The 19572-nt window shown below is 46.0% G+C and overlaps 1 pseudogene; it reads left to right on the top strand.

Annotated features, from left to right (window-relative positions):
• The first annotated feature begins 109 nt into the window (after nt 1-109).
• On the top strand, nt 110-19210 carry LOC132486997 (uncharacterized; annotated as a pseudogene).
• Nucleotides 19211-19572: the final 362 nt, after the last annotated feature.

Here is a 19572-nt window from a genome sequence, read left to right as displayed (position 1 = left end):
ATTAGCACTTTTTCGGACTACTGTATCAACAAAGGGGCTACGGCGCGGCAATAATTGGCGAGAAAGCAAACAGAGGGCCGAGAGCGCGCCTCTGCTCTTCGTCCGGCTGATGGATGAGCAGCGGCGGCTGCGGCCCGGCTCCCGGCCCTCGCCCCGGCTCTCCGGCCTGGCCGCGGGGCCCCTCAGCCGTCCTGCCTTCCTTCAGGGCCGGGGCTTGAGAGTGGGGGGCGACTCTTGGGGCTGCCGCTCTCGCCCTGGGCTCCGGAAGAGCCCAGGCAGCCTCCGCGGCACCGGCTTTTTCCTGTCCGGGACTCGCCTTATTCGGGTTGGCTCAGCAGGTACCAATTTCTTGCTCTCCCACGGCATGAGTCACACGCCCTCGAACGTCTTCGCGCACCCGCTTATCTCGATGGCTTCACAGAAGAGAAAGAGGCTCAGGAAGGTGAAGTGACTTGCTCAAGGTCACACAGACGGAAAGTGACAGTTTCAGGATTCGAACACAGGACTGACTGCAGAGCTGTGAATATTTTCTTTTCTTGCATGTCGCTGAGTTCTAGAGTCATACCAGCTGGAGAGGAAGCAAGACACACACTTCCCCCAACACACACTCCACGCAGCTAGAGAAGAGGACCAGGTTGTTGGACTGGGGATGCTGGGTTCACCAAAACCTTCATCGACACGGGGGCTTCTGGCATATAGTTCGTCTGAGTGAGAGAGAGAAAGAGAGGGAGAAATGTAAGATTCCACCACCCCCTCTTCCTCCACTTCCTCCATAATCTCTTCCATTCCGTCCTCTTCCTCCTCCGACCCCTCCTTCATCTCCTCCTGTCCGCCCCCCCCTTCTTCTTTGGTAACAACTTTATTATTCATCCATTTAAAGTATACAATTCCATGACTTTTAGTAGATTCACAGAGTTGTAATCATGACAAGATGAATTCTAGGACATTTTCATCAGCTCCAAAGGAAACCTGTAGGCTTCAGCCATCAACCCCACACCCTCCCCCATCTCCCACCTCCCGAGCTCGAGGTAACCACTAATTAATCTACTTTCTGACTCTGTAGATTTACCTATTTTGAACATTTCATACAAATGGAATCATATAATATGTGGCCTTTTGTAACTGGCTTTTTTCACGTAGCATAATGTTTTCAAGGTTCATCCATGTTCATCAGTACTTTGTTCCTTTTTATGGCAGAATGATACCCTATTGTATGGGTATACCATATTTTGTTTCTACATTCAACAGCCGATGGACATTTGGGTTGTTTCCACCTTTTGGCTGTTATGAATAATCCCCCAGTCCACTTCTACCCTAAAAACTGAGCCTTTAGAGGTCTGGGGAGGATGCTTCTCCCACCTCCCGCTATAAGTAACCCTATCCTTCCCTGAAGCCTGGCTTCATGGGTATGCCAACTGTGTAGCTTCACGGGGCCTGAGCTTACAAGGGGCTTGTGTTCTGTTGTTGCTGTCTGGAAATTCTTAATAAGTTTTGAACAAGAGGCTCCACATTTCATTCATTTTGCACTGGGCTCCACAAATTATAAAGCTGGTCCTGCTTTCTGGGCACTTTGAGCAGAGCCCTGGAAATACTATCTTCATGTCCCCAAGGCTCCTGTAATCTGCCAGGCTTGTGGCTTCCTTTGCCCCAGGGTCTAGCCTCCTCTAGCCAGCTGGGACAGGCAGGAAGTCCCCTGAACTGCTTTAAAGGCTGTCTATCCAAAGTTGCTCAGCCATAAGAAGGGCCTGGAGCCCGCATAAGTGGAAAACAGCAGGCAGATCCACCTGGCTGGTGGATTTGTGTGTATATATATATGAGTGTGCGTGTGTGTGGTGGGGTGGGGGAGTGAGGGGAAAGGCTTAGAAGAGTGGGCCAGAACTCTCCCCCAGCCTCCAGGTGACTCATAGCCTAGTCACTACTGGATACTTGGCCTGATTTCTGCATCTGTTTACCCACATTGACTGGGTGTCCACCTTGCATCAGGTGTTGGTGTTTCACAGCCCAAGACACATAGACCCTGAAGGAGGCAGAGCCGTACCAGAATGAGGACTAGACTGTGAGCCAGTACTAACTAGTACTAGTACTAGGTTCTTGTCTTGCTTCCCACTGATTGGCTGATCTCAAGCACATCCTTTTTCCTTTCTGGTCACTGGTTTCACATTTGTCTCCCAGGTGGTTTTAGGTGTACCTAAGGTACCTTCCCAGCTGTGCTATTCTGGGAAACATCCCATGTTGTTACCTGGACTCGCCTGGGCAGTGGGGAGGGGTGGAGAGTCATGTTGGAGGTTGTCTAACCTACAAAATGAAACTGGATAAGATGGGAAATAAGGTCCCTACCAATTGTGATATTATGCTCTTTTGGGGAATGTGGTCCATACAACAACACATATTCCAAATAAAGTGAATATGTGTTACCCCACATACATTTAATTCCAGATAGCTTAAAATTTTAAACTTAAGAAATGAAACAGAACAGTACTATAGATGACTAGGACAATAATTTTAGAGTGTTCATAATTTGGAAGGGTGAATAAGGAGAACTACAGATGTAGAAACGATAAAAGATGAATTGTATTACCTGATGGCATAAAAATAATTTGTGTACAGCAAAACAAAACCAGAATAGAATCAAAGAGAAAATGGCACACAGTTTAAGTGCTAGAAATAATGACCAAAACACTAATTTCCACAATATGGAAAGACCTTCCATGAATCAATAAGAAAATGACTCAACAAAACAATTGACAAATTGGCCAAGACTAGCAGAACTTTGCTGGTAGGAAGGAAGGAAGGAAGGAAGGGAGGAAGGAAAAACAAAAGAAAGAAAAAGAAGGAAAAAAGAAAGGAAGAAAAAAATTAAAAACCATGAGGCAAAGGTTTTCACTCATCAGATTGACAAAGATCACAAAATTTGATAATTACTCTGCCTATTCACTCTTTCACGTTGTTGATTGGAATTGTAAACTGGGAAACCTCTTCAGCAATTTAGTACTGTTGCAATTAAAAATGCATAAGCCCTTTGAACAAGTATTTCCACTTCTAGGATGATTCTACACACACATATATGTTTAGTAAAGTATTTTCATTGCAGTTTTAAATATTTTTAAAGAATCAAAACGCTAAAAAAAAAAAACCCAATATATCTATCTTGGAAGCCTGGTTAAAAAAATTATATAGCCCATGGAACAGAATACTAGCAGCCATGAGAAAGAATTAGTTACATTTATATGTATTCTTAGGGATACTTTTTGAGACACATTAAATATCAAATCAAGATGTAGAGTTTGTGTTTTAAGAATGGGCATATGTACATATATGTAGGTCTATGAAAAGTTTTTGAAGAGTAAACAAAAGGTAACGAAAACTTCTGGGGAAAAGTACTGGGGGAGGGGGGAATCAGGAATAAAACATGACACTTTAGTACATTTTTTAGGATGATTTCCTTTTTGTTGTTGTTGCTGTTCTTACCATATGCACGTATATTGCCATAAATAGATTTTTAAAAAAACACGATCAAGATAAACTGCAAATATAGTGAATCAAGTTATGCCTTTAAAGACGGGGAAGAGAATCCTGAGCTGTGGAAGCATCTAGGCCAGAATTCCCTGGAGTACATGTTAAAAATGGATATTTATGGGCCTCACCCCTCATCTTGGAGTTTACAATTCAGTGGTGTGTAAGGCTTGAAACTTCAATGAAATCTCCAGTCTCCGAGAAAGAACTGGAGCTAAGCCATCAGTGGTAGGAAGACTGAGGAGGGTGGTCAGTGGTGCTTCAGAGAGAGGGGAGTGGGGTGGCCAGCACTCGTCCAGCACTATCCAGGGACAGGACTTCAGTGGTCCTGATTACCACTCAGCAAATTGACCCTCATGATTTCCCCCTGACTTGTGCTTTGGTCCAGGGCTAGAGCCCAGTTCTGGGGTCACTGGGAATGCAGCTCCCTACATTAATCAGTGCCTTGGCTTGCTGCTTGAAGGTGCTGTGGGTCTGGTGGCTGTGAGTGGGGCAGTAGATGAGGCTGGTGGGAAGGCCTGGTAACCCCACCCAGGTCCTGTCCTCAGGCCAGCAGAGGAGTCTGGCAGGTCCTAGTTTTCCTGGCCCCTGGCCTTGGACCCACTGTCCCTCTGTCTCTTGAAGGTCAGCCTCCAAAACTCTCTCTGAAATAGCTCTGAGTCGGAACCAGATCTGGAATCTGTCTTAACAAGGCCAAAGTGACTCTTCCCTATCTTGCAGGGTGATACATGGAGGTATGTCATATCTGGTTCCCCCAAACAGAGGTGGGACCCTTGTAGTTACTGGTCTCCATAGGGAGATGGGCCGGGCTCTGGGGCCTCTCTGGGCTCCAGGGATCCTGTTGGCCTGCTTAGCCTCTGGGAGGCCCTGCTTCCACCTCTGGGAGGGATATCGGGTTGTCGAGCACTCCAAGTTCTGGCCTTCTCCAGGAAGTGCAAGGAGCCACCGCATCTTTGCTCCAAGCGGGATAGCTCTCATGGGAGCTGGACACGACGGCCAGGAAAGCCTCCTGTGGCCTTGCATGGAATTCTCCTGTGGCTGGCCTGCCCTGGGAGTCCTTCAGTCCTCAAGGAGATGACAACCACCCACACCCACGTAACACCAGAAAAGTTTTAGGTCCTCATTTTTCGTTGGTGTCTGAAACATAGGAGCAAAAGAACAAATGAAACAAATATGAACATTAAAGATATTTCCCCTTCCCAAATATTTTCTGTGCTTGGACAGTGCACAATTTTTCTTGTCCCTACAAGGGGGTGTATGAGCATCTTCTGTTCTTGTTTTTGTTGGTTTCCTTAACAATTGTTTTGTATTCACATCACTGAATATCCTAATTATACATTTTGAGTAAGTAATACACTGTAAAAACAAAACAACAATAAAAACCCAAAATAAACATGTAAAAAGGGAAATACAATGTAAAGTATTCCAGGCCTCTCCCCAGCCACCCAGTTCCCTTCCCTAAAGACAAAGTTGTTTCCAGGTTTATTTATTTTTAAAATCAACTTTATTGAGGCATAATGTACCTAGAACAAAATGAACACAGTTTAAGTGTACAGTTCGATGAATCTTGACACATGAATAAACCCGTGCAAGGACCACCACAATCAAGCTACAAAAACATTTTTAAAAAATACAAAAACATTTGCATAACCTTAAAAGGTTTCCTTCGGCCCCGTCTCAGTTTATTCCCACCACCAGCCAGCTTAAAAAAAAATATCCTTCTGGGGACATTTCCTGCAAATTTAAGTCTTATTTATTATACATTTGTTTTTGTTTTTCTGAGAGGAACTACCTTCCGCTGACTCCTTTGCATTTTTTCCCGTCCCCTCCTTTGCACTTTTGACTTGACAGTTTTTGTTAATAGTATCTTTGTGTAAGCCACTTTCTCATGCTTTGTGGTGTATGTTTCTATAACCGAATTTATCCTGGGTCCCTAGATGTCACCCGCTTTAAAACACGTGCTAAGGTTTGCCAGATCGCTTTTAAACTTCCGTTGTCGTTTGGTGTTAATTTCGTGCTTTCTCCTCTGTCCCAAAGTCCGCCCCCGGCTGCAAACTGCTCCAGCGAAAACAGCGAGGAGAGGCGGAGAGAAACAAGACGCTGCAACTTGTCCCTCAGGATCCCGTCGCTGAAGGTCACAGCTAGAAAAGTCAGGTGACATTCGAGTCGGATAGACAACGATTCGGAAAACGGTGAAGAGGAAAATGGATTTTCTAGGGCCGGTGAACACCTGCCCGGTGGGTGTACAGCTCGGGAGCCACGGCTGTGGCAGAGCCCTTGGCGTGAACGCGAAGCTTTGGGAAAAGCCGAGCTGGGCAAACGGACGCCTGTTTTTGCCCAAAGCGCGGGGGGCTCGCGGGGTCTGCAGTGCTGCAGCTTGGGCTGGGGTCGTCGGCCGTGGCTTTCCGGAGAGAGCTTCAAGAGTCGCGCCCAGATCTGTGCGGCCTCCCTGGCTCGGGCCGACACCGCGGCCCCCGGAGCTTCTACCCGGGATCGCTGCGGCCTGGTCAGTGTCGAATTGAAGCTGGCAATGGGCGATCGAAACTTCCTAGGCCCGCCACCTTTCCTTCTTCCGCAACTTCCTTCCTTGTCTCATCTTCCAGCCTGCTCTGCGAAATATAGCGACGTTTCCACAGCCCGGCGGAACGCACTGAGAATGCCTAGGGTGCAAACTGTTGCATAGAAAAAAACCATTCGATTCCGTGCAATTTGGTTCAGTCGATATTTCTTAGGAGCCTCCCCGGGGCATGGCGCAGGAGACCCGGAGGTCAACAAGCTTCGGGATTCCGGAGCAAATTCGGTGTCCGTAGCGGGATATCGCTGATGGCATTCAGCGCTCCCAACAGATTGGCGAAATGAGGGAATGCAGGCACGAAATGAGCGCACTCTAAAGGGCCGTGTTGACGCCTCCCCATACTTAAGTGTACACATGACAGTTGCAGACATTCAAGCACTTAAAAGGAGCACAATGGAGCGTTCACTTTTGGGGCGTGTGTCTGTGGAATACGTTCACAGAGACCAGTAACCCGCTTCGAATGCGCTTACTGGTGCGCTTTATGTTTGCTGAAACGACACGGGTACACATACACGTACTTTAAGTGCATAGTCACTTTATTGGTGTGTGCTTTAAGTGCACACGGTCAAAAAATACTTCAAGGGGTAGCAAATCATGCTGTGAAATTCCGCTTGCCCTCCTCTCCGCTCTTGCCCTCCAGAGCCGTTCTTGGCACACACGAGGGTATGCCCTCTGCGGTGTAAATGTGTCCCTGCGCCCTAACTGGGCGTCGCCTGTGCGGACCCTCCGTTGTGTGTGGAGAGCTGTGGCCTTGTATCTCTAGGTAGGGAACATCTTTTGTCTCTCTGCAAGAAGCTTTCCTCCGGGAAAGATAAAGTAATCGATAGGGTCTTTTAAATAGCTCCGCGTTTCCTGTCGGGAGAGGAGTATCAGCGCGCGCACCAAATCTGCTCTGGTATGTCACCTTATCTCCCGTCCCCGCTGTTGTCCCCAAACGCCGCCTGTCAAGGGAGACGCCACCCGCATTAGGACCCAGACTGGGGCCCTTCCGCTCGGGGTCACGCGCAGCGCCCTCTGCTAGGCCCCGCCGCCCCTTCGGGGGTCCCGGAGGGTGGGGTGAAGAGGCGGGGGCCAGGATGAAGGTGCGGGGGGCCTAGAACTCCCACTCGGGCCCAGGAGGAAATTAACAGGCTGAAATCGACCCGTCTGGGGGAAGCCTTGTGGTGCAAATCACTCGCGGGGGAGGGGACGGTTTCTTTTTTCTTTTCTTTTCTTCCAAGGAAATAGTTGTGGAGAGCAGCGCAAAAAGCGACCCTGTGGGCAACCTTGCTTGCCGGCGTCCGGAGGAAAATCGGCTTTGTCATTTGGAGAGGGCCGCCAGGGCTTCAGGAAGCGCCTGCCCGGCGCCAGGTTACCTTTCGCACTGCGGTAGAGTGAGGTTTCGCCAGCCTCCGGGTGACCTGTGCGGGGAGAGGAGAGAACTCCCAAGCCCTGAGGGTCGGTGGGACCTCCAGATCCGGCCACTGGTCTAGCCTCTGGCGGGGTCACCTGTCCAGCTTGTTGCAAGTTGGAATCGGAGCTGCTTGCAGCCGGGCCTGAGGACAGGGCGCAGAGGAAAGATGCAACCCAGGCTGGTCTTCCAGCCTTCGCAAAGGCCCTGTGGCTGGCCTCGGCTTTCCCTTCCCGTGGTGAACACTCAGCAGAGATCTGCAGGCCAGGCTCCGCGCCGAAATGTTTTTTTTTGTTTGTTTGTTTTTTTTCGGTACGCGGGCCTCTCACTGTTGTGGCCTCTCCCGTTGCGGAGCACAGGCTCCGGACGCGCAGGCTCAGTGGCCATGGCTCACGGGCCCAGCCGCTCCGCGGCCTGTGGGATCTTCCCGGACCGGGGCACGAACCCGTGTTCCCTGCATCGGCAGGCGGACTCTCAACCACTGCGCCACCAGGGAGGCCCCCGAAATGTTTTTGGATGTGGTAATCTGCCGGTAGGCCCTGGGCCTTCTTGGATGTCTAAGCACTGCTAACCTAGTCTCCTCATTTTTCTTTATGTATCAAAGTAGGTTTTATCCAGATTTTTTTTAAAGAAATATAATCCGATAACAATAACAAACACATTTCAATCCCCTTAAGGATGCACACAGCCACCAACCATCTAGGAAGGTGGGATTCAGACTCCCTTTATTTCCAGCCTCATAATTCCTTACAGGGTTCCTTTTTTTCTGGGAAGCTGGAGGGGGCGGGGGCAGGGGGGATTTCTTCTTGGCTTCAATACAGACTTGCTCCCTTCCAACTTGCCCAGGATCATCAGGATTACTCCACCTGCTGAGAGAGGACCACCCACCAAACCCATACAGAGGAAAATGCAGGCCTTGGGAAAATTTGGGTTCTCATTTATCAGGGTTTACTTATTCAAATACAAATTATTATGGAGAAATTAAGTAGGGGAAAACATCACCTTTCTCCGTCTTGGAGAGGAGCAGGCATTTCTGAATCTTCCCATTCTTTCAGAACTCGGTCTAGGTCTTCCTACTTCCTGCAGGCCTTTCCATTTTATTTTATGTGTAATTTAAAAAAATACTGAATTTGATTATTATGAAATTGGTTGTGGCAGTGGAGGGGAGACTCTAGCTGTGTGTCTTGCAGGGTGGGTCATATGTGCCATGTGCTATGTTGGAACTAGTAGAATGTGAACTGGACACCGCCATGCCGTCTGTTTGAGTTACACTGGTGAGCTAGTTATTCAGCCCTGGGTAGATCTGGAGATGGCCCACTTGGAAGGGGAGAGCTGCTTCCCCCCACTCTTCCAGGGCAGTGGCCCTCACAAAAAGCTACTCTGAATGAACACTTCTGTAGAAGTAATCCAGGGTGCTTTGTTTCTCTTCTTCTAACAGAATGTGTGGGGTGAGAGTTGGGGAGTTGGGACATTTAGAGCGAGGAGTGGTGAGAACAGCCAAGGGTAGATCAGGTGTGGACCCTCAGTACCCCGCTGTCTCCCTAGATGTGGCCGTCATCTTCTAGAAGCTCTAGGTACTTTTCTTTAGGGGAAGCTGTACTGCTTGTCCATGAGAAGTGGTGAGAGGGGATGTGGGACCAGGCGGCCCTGGGAACAGTTCTCTGCCAGTTCCTGGGTCCTGAGCAGTGATCCTGGGCAGTGACTTTGGGAGATGCTCCTTGGGTTAAGGGAGTGAGCTTTCTTTGTTCCTGTGACAAACCCTGGGGTGTCCTACGCCCTGACCCAGTCCAGCAGTGCACTTGCTCCCCCTCGCTGAGCACGTATGTGGCTCTGAAGCCTTCCCAGTTTTCGGAAACTTTTTATTCCAGCATCACATGGAAGTGAACAAAGTAAAAGTGAACAGCCCTGTCAGTTTTCACAAACCGAACACGGTTGTGTAATTAGTACCCAATTCAAGAAATGGGACATTACCAGTACCTAGAAGCCCCTTCCCCTTTCCTCCAGGATAATTACTATGCTGACTTCTAACAACATAGATTAGGTTTGCCTATTTTTGAACTTCACATATATCTAATCATATAATATAGACTCTTTGTCTGGCAATTTTTACTCAATATATGTTTGTGAGATTCATCTACATTGTTTGTAGTTGTAGTTAGCTCCATTTAATTTGTAACACCTCATTGTATGAAAATACTACTACTGACCCATTCTCTCTCTTTTAGTTGAAATATAGTTGGTTTACAATATTGTGTTAGTTTCAGGTGTACAGCAAAGTGATTCAGATATATGTGTATATATATATGTTTGTGTGTGTGTGTGTGTATTCTTTTTTTGGGATTATTTTCCATCATAGGTTATTACAAGATATTGAATATAGTTCCCTGTGCTATACAGTAAATCTTGTGGTTGTTTTCTATTTATTTTATTTTTTTGTGGTACGCGGGCCTCTCACTGTTGTGGCTTCTCCCGTTGCGGAGCACAGGCTCCGGACACGCAGGCTCAGCAGCCATGGCTCATGGGCCGAGCCGCTCCGCGGCATGTGGGATCTTCCCGGACCGGGGCACGAACCCGTGTCCCCTACATCGGCAGGCGGACTCTCAACCACTGCGCCACCAGGGAAGCCCTGTTTTTTATTTTTATTTATTTATTTTTATTAATTTTTATTGGAGTATAGTTGCTTTACAATGTTGCGTTAGCTCCTACTGTACAGCAAAATGAATCAGCCATACATATACATATATCCCCTCCCTTTTGGATTTCCTTCCTGTCTAGGTCACCACAGAGCACTGAGTAGAGTTCCCTGTGCTATGCAATAGGTTCTCATTAGTTATCTATTTTATATATAGTAGTGTATATATGGCAATGCCAATTTGCCAGTTCATCCCACCCCCTACCTTTTCCCCAAACAAACCATAAGTTTTTTTTCTACATCTGTGACTCTATTTCTGCAAATAAGTTCATCTGTACCATTTTCCTAGATTCCACATATAAGCAATATTATAAGATATTTGTCTTTCTCTTTTTGACTTACTTCACTCTGTATGACAATCTCTAGGTCCATCCATGTTGTTGCAAATGGCATTATTTCTTTCCTTTTTATGGCTGAGTAATATTCCACTGTGTATATGTACCACATCTTTATCCATTCCTCTGTTGATAGACATTTAGGTTGCTTCCATGTCTTGGCTATTGTAAATAGTGCTTCAGTGAACATTGGGATTCATAGATCCTTTCAGATTATGGTTTTCCCAGATACATGCCCAGGAGTGGGATTGTTGAATCGTATAGTCATTCTACTTTTAGTTTTTTAAGGAACCTCCATACTGTTCTCCATAGTGGCTGTACCAATTACATTCCCACCAACAGTGTAGGAGGGTTCCCTTTGCTCCACACCCTCTCCAGCATTTACCATTTGTAGATATTTTGATGATGGCCATTGACCGGTGTGAGGTGATACCTCATTGTAGTTTTGATTTGCATTTTTCTAATAATTAGTGATGTTGAGAATCTTTCCATGCATTTTTTGGCCATCTGTATGTCTTCTTTGGAGAAATGTCTATTTAGGTCTTCCACCCACTTTTTGATTGGGTTGTTTGTTCTTTTGATATTGAGCTGCATGAGCTGTTTGTATATTTTGGAGATTAATCCTTTGTCAGTTGCTTCATTTGCAAATATTTTCTCCCATTCTGGAGGGTTGTCTTTTCCTTTTGTTTATGGTTTGTTTTTATTTTCATTACTCTAGGTGGTGGATTGAAAAGATCTTGCTGTGATTTATGTCAAAGAGTGTTCTGCCTATGTTTTCCTCTAAGAGTTTATCTATTTTATATATGGTAGTGTGTATCTGTTAATCCCATATTCCTAATCTACCCCTACCCCCCTTTTCCCTTTGGTAACCATAAGTTTGTTTTCTATGTCTGTGAGTCTGTTTCTGTTTAATAAATAAGTTCATTTGTATTATTTTTTAGATTCCACACATAAGTGATGTCATGTAATACTTGTCTTTCTCTGTCTGACTTCACTTAGCATGATAATCTTTAGGTTCATCCATGTTGCTGCAAATGGCAATATTTCATTCTTTTTTAGACTCTTTCTCTCTTGATGTGCTTTCGGGTGGGTTCCAGTTTCTGACTGTTATGAATACTGAGTGCTGCTATGAACACCCTAGCACATGTCTTTTGTTGAACATATGTTGTTGAACAACATATGTGAACAACAAATATGTTGAACAACACATTCCTATTGGGTATATATCTAAGAGTGGAATTGCTGGGCCAGAGGATATTCATAAATTCAATTTTAGTAGATTCTACTCAGCAGTTTTCCAGTTTACAGTTGTACTAGTTTATACTCATGCTGGCAGTGTTGGAGAATTGCAGTCACTCCACATCCTTGGCAACACTTGGTATAATCAGTTTTTAATTTTAAGCCATTCTGATGAGAGTGTAGGGCTAACTCAGTGTGGTTTTATTTTGCCTTTCCCTACTGACTAATGAAATTGAGCAACTTTTCAAACGTTTATTGGCTTTTTGAATGTCCTCTTTTGCGAAGGGCCTGTTTAACTCTTTTGTCTTTTTCTTATTGGTTTGTGGGAATTCTTTACATATTTGGATACCAGTGTCTTGTTGGATATTTGCTTACTGTGAATATCATCTCCCAGTTTGTGATTTGCATTTTTACTCTCTTAATGCCATAGCATCCATTTTTGGCTCTGGCCTTGTGACGTGGTCCTGACCTTGAGGTCGTCGCACTGCTGGTTCATATGTCTGGGGCGTCTGGGGCTGAGTAGCTTCTTGGGTTCTGGGCAACCAGCCCTGCCATCCATGGTAAACTCCTTGAAGACATAACACATGTTTGATTCTGCTTGTTTTCCTCATAGTTGCCAGAGCATTGTTTCTGCTAAGAATATTTTAGTCACTCATTAAATAGGGGAAACTCCAATAAAACCCTTTGGATTTGAAGGAGAGGGCAGAAATCACAATTATGTATCCTTTTTTATGCATTGTGGTAGATAAAATATTTACATAGCAATTTAAGTGAGATAATTTAAACTCCATGGGTTTTTAAAACATAGACAATGTAAATGTAGAGATGTAGATGAGGTATCCTACACCCTCTTAAGGTCCCAATCCTAGTCTCGCCTCCTGATTGCTGCAGCCCAGGAAGAGCCCCTCTCTTAGAACATGAGGGAAACATGAGTATAATTGTGTACAATCCTTCTGGAAAGCAATTTGGGAATTCTCATTTTATGAATCTTTGCAAATATATGAGGTGAAAACATCAGACTATAATTTTTTTAATTATTTTGATTATTTTCAAATGTTTGTAATCCATTTGTATTTTTCTTTTTAAAAATGTATCACCTATTTGCTTTATCTGTTTATCTACTGAGATCTTCATTTTTTCTTACTGATTTTTATGAGCTCTTTATATTAGCTAGTATCCTTTTGTCATTTTAGTGTATGCTACCAGTATTTTTACCGTTTGTCTTCCTAAAGCCTTCTTTTTTATTTTAAGTCACCTGATGATAATATATAAAGGAGATACTCAAACACTGGTGGGGTTTTGTTTCCCTGTTAGGACTGGCCCTGGGCCAATGGCAGAATGAAGGCTGGGTGCATCAGGGCCCCAGGCCACTGAACCAGCTGCCCTGAGTCAGTGGGGATTCCATAGGACAAAGGTCGTTGCTACTCTGGCCTAAAAGACCATGAAGAGCCCATAAATGGCTGACATCAGAGATTGGTCAAACCTGGAGGGCTTCCTTCCTTGAAATTTCCATCCTGGGCCCCAAAGCTGGTGAAGATAGGATGTGGGATGGAGGTGGGAGTATCATTGGCTACTTCCAGGACAGAATGGAATTCAGAGCAGGTAGACCAACAGAAAGAGGTGAGGAAAGAAGGGTCCTGGAGTTTGGGCTGGGGGTGGTCTTGGGGAGCATCCAGAATAAAGGAAGGCATCAGAAATGCCAGGCAATGAGTCTTGTGGGCAGTGATTTGGAGCTCAAGCTTTGGAGTAGTTCTGTTTGCATTAACCTCCCTGAACCTCGATGTTCCCATCTGTAAAATGGGAATAATACTCATACTTCTTCAAAAGATGACTGTTTGGGAATTAAAGATAGTGTAGTAAAGCAAAGATTGTTTGGCCCTTCTCCCATGGGGGGTGGGGTAGGTGGGTATGTCCTTTCCCTTTGAATGTGGGGCCGGTTTGACACTGCTTCAATCAATATAACTGGTAAAATACTATAGAAGTGGCACCACATGACTTCTGTGGCTAGATCAGAAAAAGCCATGTAACTTCTGTTTTTCTGTTTGATGGAACATTTGCTCTTGGAGCCATGAGGTACCACATAAGAAGTCGGACTACCCTGAGGCCACCATGCTGTGAGGAAGCTCAAGCCATAGGAAGAGACCACGTGTAAGTCCTCTGACTGACAGTTCCGGATGAACCAGCTTTCTAGTCATTCCAGCTCAGGAGCCAGACCTGTGAGTGATGCAGCTTCCAGATGATTCCAGCACCCAGCTGTTCCAGTTTTCATAGCTGAGGCCCCAGACTTCATAGAGCAGAGACAAGCCATCCCTGCTATGTCCTGTCCAAATTCCTGACCCACGGAATCATTGAATATAATAAAATGGTTGTTTTCATATCACTAAATTTTGGGATGGTTTGTTAGGCAGCTGTAGATAACCAGAACATTGTTCAAGCAAAAAGATTTAGCATACTGTTTGCTTGGTAATAGGTGCTTACTAAACAGGGGCCCTTAATAGTATTATTGGTGAGGGAGTTAACCTGGAATGGAGAACACAAGGCTGTTAAGGGAAAAAAAGCAGACAGGCCTGCTGTCGGAAAGTTGATCCAAGATGATTTCAGGCCTTCCACCTGTACTGTGTCTTCATTTTGGCTCCAGTGTTAGACCCCTTCCCTCCATATTTCTAAACTGCAAATAACTAGAAAAGAAGGTGGTTGAAGGGCCTTAGCATTTTCTCTTTTTGCACCCCCTGTCCTCTTTTTTTTTTTTTTTTTGCGGTACACGGGCCTCTCACTGTTGTGGTCTCTCCTGTTGCGGAGCACAGGCTCCGGACGCGCAGGCTCAGCGGCCATGGCTCAGGGGCCCAGCCGCTCCACGGCACGTGGGATCTTCGCGGACCGGGGCACGAACCCGTGTCCCCTGCATCGGCAGGCGGACTCTCAACCACTGCGCCACCAGGGGAGGGCCTCCCCCACCTCGTCTTTTAAAAACATTCTAGAGTGGCTTTGGCAAAGGTTGTGAGCTGGAGTGGAGCGTGGGGAATGTAGGGGTGCGGAGCAGAGGGGGTGTGAGAAACCGTTTTGTTGCTCCAACTGTAAAGCCATAGCACTACAGGAAGCATAAAAATACTTGTGCAGAGTAAGAGTAAACCCTTGCCTCTGGGCGCTGCTTTTCTGTTTAGGAGGTGCCTGTCTTCCCGTGCGTTACCTTGTCTTCAGGTATTTGAGGGCAGAGAATACATTCTAACACACTTCCAGGCAGGCTGTGGGTGTACAGCAAATGCTTTCGGATGGATCATTTGAAACCCCACCCGGCAGTGACTTTGGATGAAGTCACGGGAAGGAGATCTTTCCGTGGTTGTGAGTCAGCCTTCCAGTGCGCCCTGATCAGGTTCACCTGCTTATGTCTCCCTCCTCGGGGGGCTCAGGGGAGACAACTAAGGGGTGTTACATCTGGTGGCTCAGACCTGCAGAAGGGAAAGACTTGGATGAAGCAAACACGGTCAGATTTAGAGCTGCAGCAGAAGTGTCGGAGATGGTGTCCAGGCCCCGGCAACATCCTGGGCGGGGTGGGGGTTGGGGGGGTGTCCAGGAGAACTGGGCCTGGGCCTGGGTGCCGAACCTTCTCGGGTTTCCATGGTGAGCGCCACCCAGCACTCTTTAGATCTAAGAGGCGTCTCCCTCTGAAGAGAGATAAGGCAGAGCAGCACCAAGAGAACATCTGGACAGAGTGTCACCGCGGCGCAGGCCACGCCCCGCTCCCGGGCTTCCTCCTCGCTCTGGCTTCTCTTGCACCTCACCTTGACCTTCTCACTTGCCGAGGCTGCCCCACACACGGGTCCGCCTGCCCGCTCTTCATTCTGCTGGGCTGCCTTAGCTGCTGGTTGCTTTTCCTAGAGGACCGGAAGAGAGGGAGGGAAGTTGAACGAGAAAAGAGAGATTGAGAGCGAAGAGAGATGGCGATGGAGGTGTCGATGGGGGGTGGGGGTGGGGGGAGGCGGGAAGCGCGGGAGAAACTTTCAGGGAAAGGAGTTTCCAGGTGTGACCGAATGCCCCCAGCCTGGCCTCCGAGGGCTGCTGTGAGTGAGGCGAAGGAAAACTCTCCTTTCTCTCCTTTCCCTCCTGTCTCTCCTCTGCAAGGAGACTGACAGCGGCCAGGTGTCAGGGAAGGCGAGTGGGCATCAGATGATTTTTTTTTTAGATTAACACTTTAATATCCATGCTTTTCAAGGTGGAAGTGAAAGGTATTACATACTTGACATTGTGATTACTTCTCTTTTTTCTGATTTTTGAATTTTATTTTATTTATTTTTTTATACAACAGGTTCTTATTAGTCATCAGTTTTATACACATCAGTGTATACATGTCAATCCCAATCGGAGTGGGCATCAGATGATTAAAGGACATTTAGCTTTGATGAAAACGTTCATCTGCTTGGTGAGAGGGCCTTTCTTTTAATCGGCTAAATGTGGCTGAGTGGGGGTGAAGTAGGCACTAAATCATTTTGTGTCAGAGGGAACTTTTCTGTGTGAAGCAGGGGTGCGAGCACCAGCGGAGGAGTCCAGTGGATAATCTGCCTCTCGCTAGCTTTGCGAGCCCGCCAACTCCTTCCCTTCGTTGTGAAGATGGGAAGAGTAACTATACTAGCTTCTCGTTGTCGTGAAAATGAACCGTGACCCTCTGTATTCACTACCTAGCTCAAGACAAAACAGGGAGGGTAAAAGTTAATTTCTCCCTCCTCACACACCCCCAACTCGCTTAACTTCCTGTCTTTTTTTAATAGGATAATCACACCTGTCAATTTCAGGTTATTGACCAGAATAACCGGAACCAGGGGAAAGATATTATACACATGTAAGCAATAACTTTTCACTATTGGGTATATGCCTTTGAAGAAATTGCCTCCCCAGGGGGGCAGGGAGGGGTGGGCAGCCAACCAGGCTGGTGGGGAAGGTGTGAAAGTTGCAAGGATTTACTCTTTGTGAGAGGAGCTTGAAACTGTCCTGGGTGTGGCACTTCACTTAGAAAGAGCAACTTCAGGGTACAACTCTGAAGATCCTACTGTTGACAGGAAGTTGAGATTCAGAAAAAAGTGCTAAAGATATACAATAAAAGGGAAGAAGACTTTCCTAGTCTAAGAGAATATAACAATTTTCTGGAAGAAGTGGAAGAAATTGTTTTTAACTTGACCAACAAGGTGGATTTGGACAACACCAAAAAGAAAATGGAGGGCTTCCCTGGTGGCGCAGTGGTTGAGAATCCGCCTGCCGATGCAGGGAACACGGGTTCGTGTCCCGGTCTGGGAAGATCCCACATGCCGCGGAGCGGCTGGCCCGTGAGCCATGGCCACTGAGCCTGCGCGTCCGGAGCCTGTGCTCCACAACGGGAGAGGCCACAACAGTGAGAGGCCCGCATACCGCAAAAAAAAAAAAAAGAAAATGGAGATAGACCAAAAGGAAACCAAAGATATCATTCAGAAAAATAAGTTAAAGCTGACTTGGGAACAGGAAGAACTGGAAGAAGCTTTAGAGGTAGAATGACAGGAAAATGAACAAAGAAGACTATACAAAAAGAAGAACAACTGCAGCAGATTCTGAAAAGGAAGAATAAGCAGGCGTTTTTAGATGAACTGGAGAGTTCTGATCTCCCCGTTGCTCTACTTTTGGCTCAGCATAAACATAGATCTACCCAGTTGGAAATGCAACTTGAGAAACCTAAACCTATAAAACCAGTGACATTTCCCGCAGACATCAAAATGGGTCAACATATTTCATTAGCACCTATTCAAAAGCTTGAAGAAGCTCTATATGAATACCAACCACTGCAAATAGAGACCTGTGGACCACAGGTTCCTGAGCTTGAGATGCTAGGAAGACTTGGGGCTTCCCTGGTGGCACAGTGGTTGAGAATCCACCTGCCAATGCAGGGGACATGGGTTCGAGTGCTGGTCTGGGAAGATCCCACATGCCGCAGAGCAACTAAGCCCGTGCGCCTGCGCTCTAGAGCCCGCAAGCCACAACTACTGAAGCCCACGTGCCACAACTACTGAAGCTCGCGTGTCTAGAGCCCATGCTCCGCAGCAAGAGAAGCCACTGCAATGAGAAGACCATGCACCGCAATGAAGAGTAGGCCCCACTCGCCACAACTAGAGAAAGCCCACGCGTAGCAACAAAGACCCAACACAGCCAAAAATAAAGAAATAAAATAAATTTATTTTTAAAAATTACATTTGAAAGATTATGGAAATGGCCATGAATAATAACACAAAAATAAAATGTACAACAGTTAGTACAAAGGATAGGAAGAGGGAAAAAATTTGCTGTTGTAATGTTCCTACACTATACATGAAGAGGTATAATAGTATTTGGAGATATTTAGTATAAACCCTAGAGCAACAGCTACAAATGTAAAGCAAAGAGGGATAGTCAGTAAGCCAGTAGCAGAGTAAATAATGAGATCTTTAAAAATACTCCATTAACAAAAAGGAGGGCAGGAAAAGAGAGGCAGAAAATAAAGAAATGGTATAATTAGGAAACAAATAGCATGGTGGTAGATTTAATCTTAACTGTTATCAGTAATTACATTAAATGTAAATGTTCTAAACAAGCACTATCCCATAAAGCTTTTTGAAATGGGGGGGGGGGAAGGAAATTGCCTCCCTGTGCCCTCCACCCCTTTTAAACAGTGAATTGCATGTTTGGTTTGTTTTAAGAGAAGGAAAAAAAGGATGTAAAAAACAACAACAAAAACCAAATAGACACAAGGTCTCACCTTAAGGGAAAACCTTCACCCAGATGTCCCAGTCTCCTGGATGGTGGAAGTAGAAAGAACCACCTTTTGCATTCCCACAATAGGAACAGGGGCTGAGGGCAGGTCTTGGTCCACCAGCCTGAGTCTTTGATTTGGAGCGTTAGAAGCAGGGCTAATTCTGGACAAGGCAGTCTTTACCAAGAGATGGCCTGTTTCTAAGTTGCGGGGTCTTTAAGCATCATTCAGTACGTACAGTGAAAGAAGATCATCTTCCTGTAGGGTGGGGCAGGGGAGTTCTGAGTGAATGTCCTATCTTCCACCAGTTTTTTGCAGCACGATTCTAGGTGGAATCAGATTCTAGCCAGGAATCTGGCAGTGGAAATTTGGCTAGAAGAGAAGGATGTTCCTTTGAATCCTAGTTGGGCTTAGGAATCCCCTGGAGTTCTTGTTTATTACAGATTCTTGGGCCCCACCTCAGAAACTCCTATTTTGCGGGGCTCAAGAGTCTGCTTTTTAAACAGGCTCCCCAGGCTATTTTTGATGGCACAGGTTTTCCTGTGTGCACATTTACAGAGCTTCAGCCTAAGTATTTGAGAGCAGTGTCCTGTCTCTCCGATGTGACAGACGCCTCAGGATGCACCGTGGCTCCCGTTTCTAGGTGGAGAACAAACAAGGCGGCCCTCAGGAAGCTGGCTTTCAGCGGCTGGGCAGGCTACTGCAGCCCCATGGCTCTTGAGGCTGGCGGTGGCCAAACTTAACGAAAATGCAGACACTCTTTGGCTGATTAATTGATTTTATTCTTATTTTTATTTATTTATTTCTGATGCATTGATTTTAATACTGTGTTTCCACAAAGCTCATTCATAGATTTTGTTAGTTTCACATCTCATATTCTGGCTGCTTATTTTTAAAAATTTCCAGTTCTTGTTGTTTTATAAAATTATGTAAGTACTGAATATATCCTCACTGTAAACATTTCAAAATCCTAGACAAATCACTCCATTTTCCTAATCCCACTTCCCTCCCCAGAGATAACTTGTTACCTGGTATGTGTCCTTCTAACCCTGAGCTGTTGAATAATACCGTAGCCATAAGCCA

This window comes from Mesoplodon densirostris, chromosome 3 (genome assembly GCF_025265405.1).
Source record: "Mesoplodon densirostris isolate mMesDen1 chromosome 3, mMesDen1 primary haplotype, whole genome shotgun sequence".
In the NCBI taxonomy this organism is placed as follows: domain Eukaryota; kingdom Metazoa; phylum Chordata; class Mammalia; order Artiodactyla; family Ziphiidae; genus Mesoplodon; species Mesoplodon densirostris.
The sequence above is the reverse complement of the archived record's forward strand: the minus strand, read 5'-3'. Positions and strand labels throughout refer to the sequence as shown.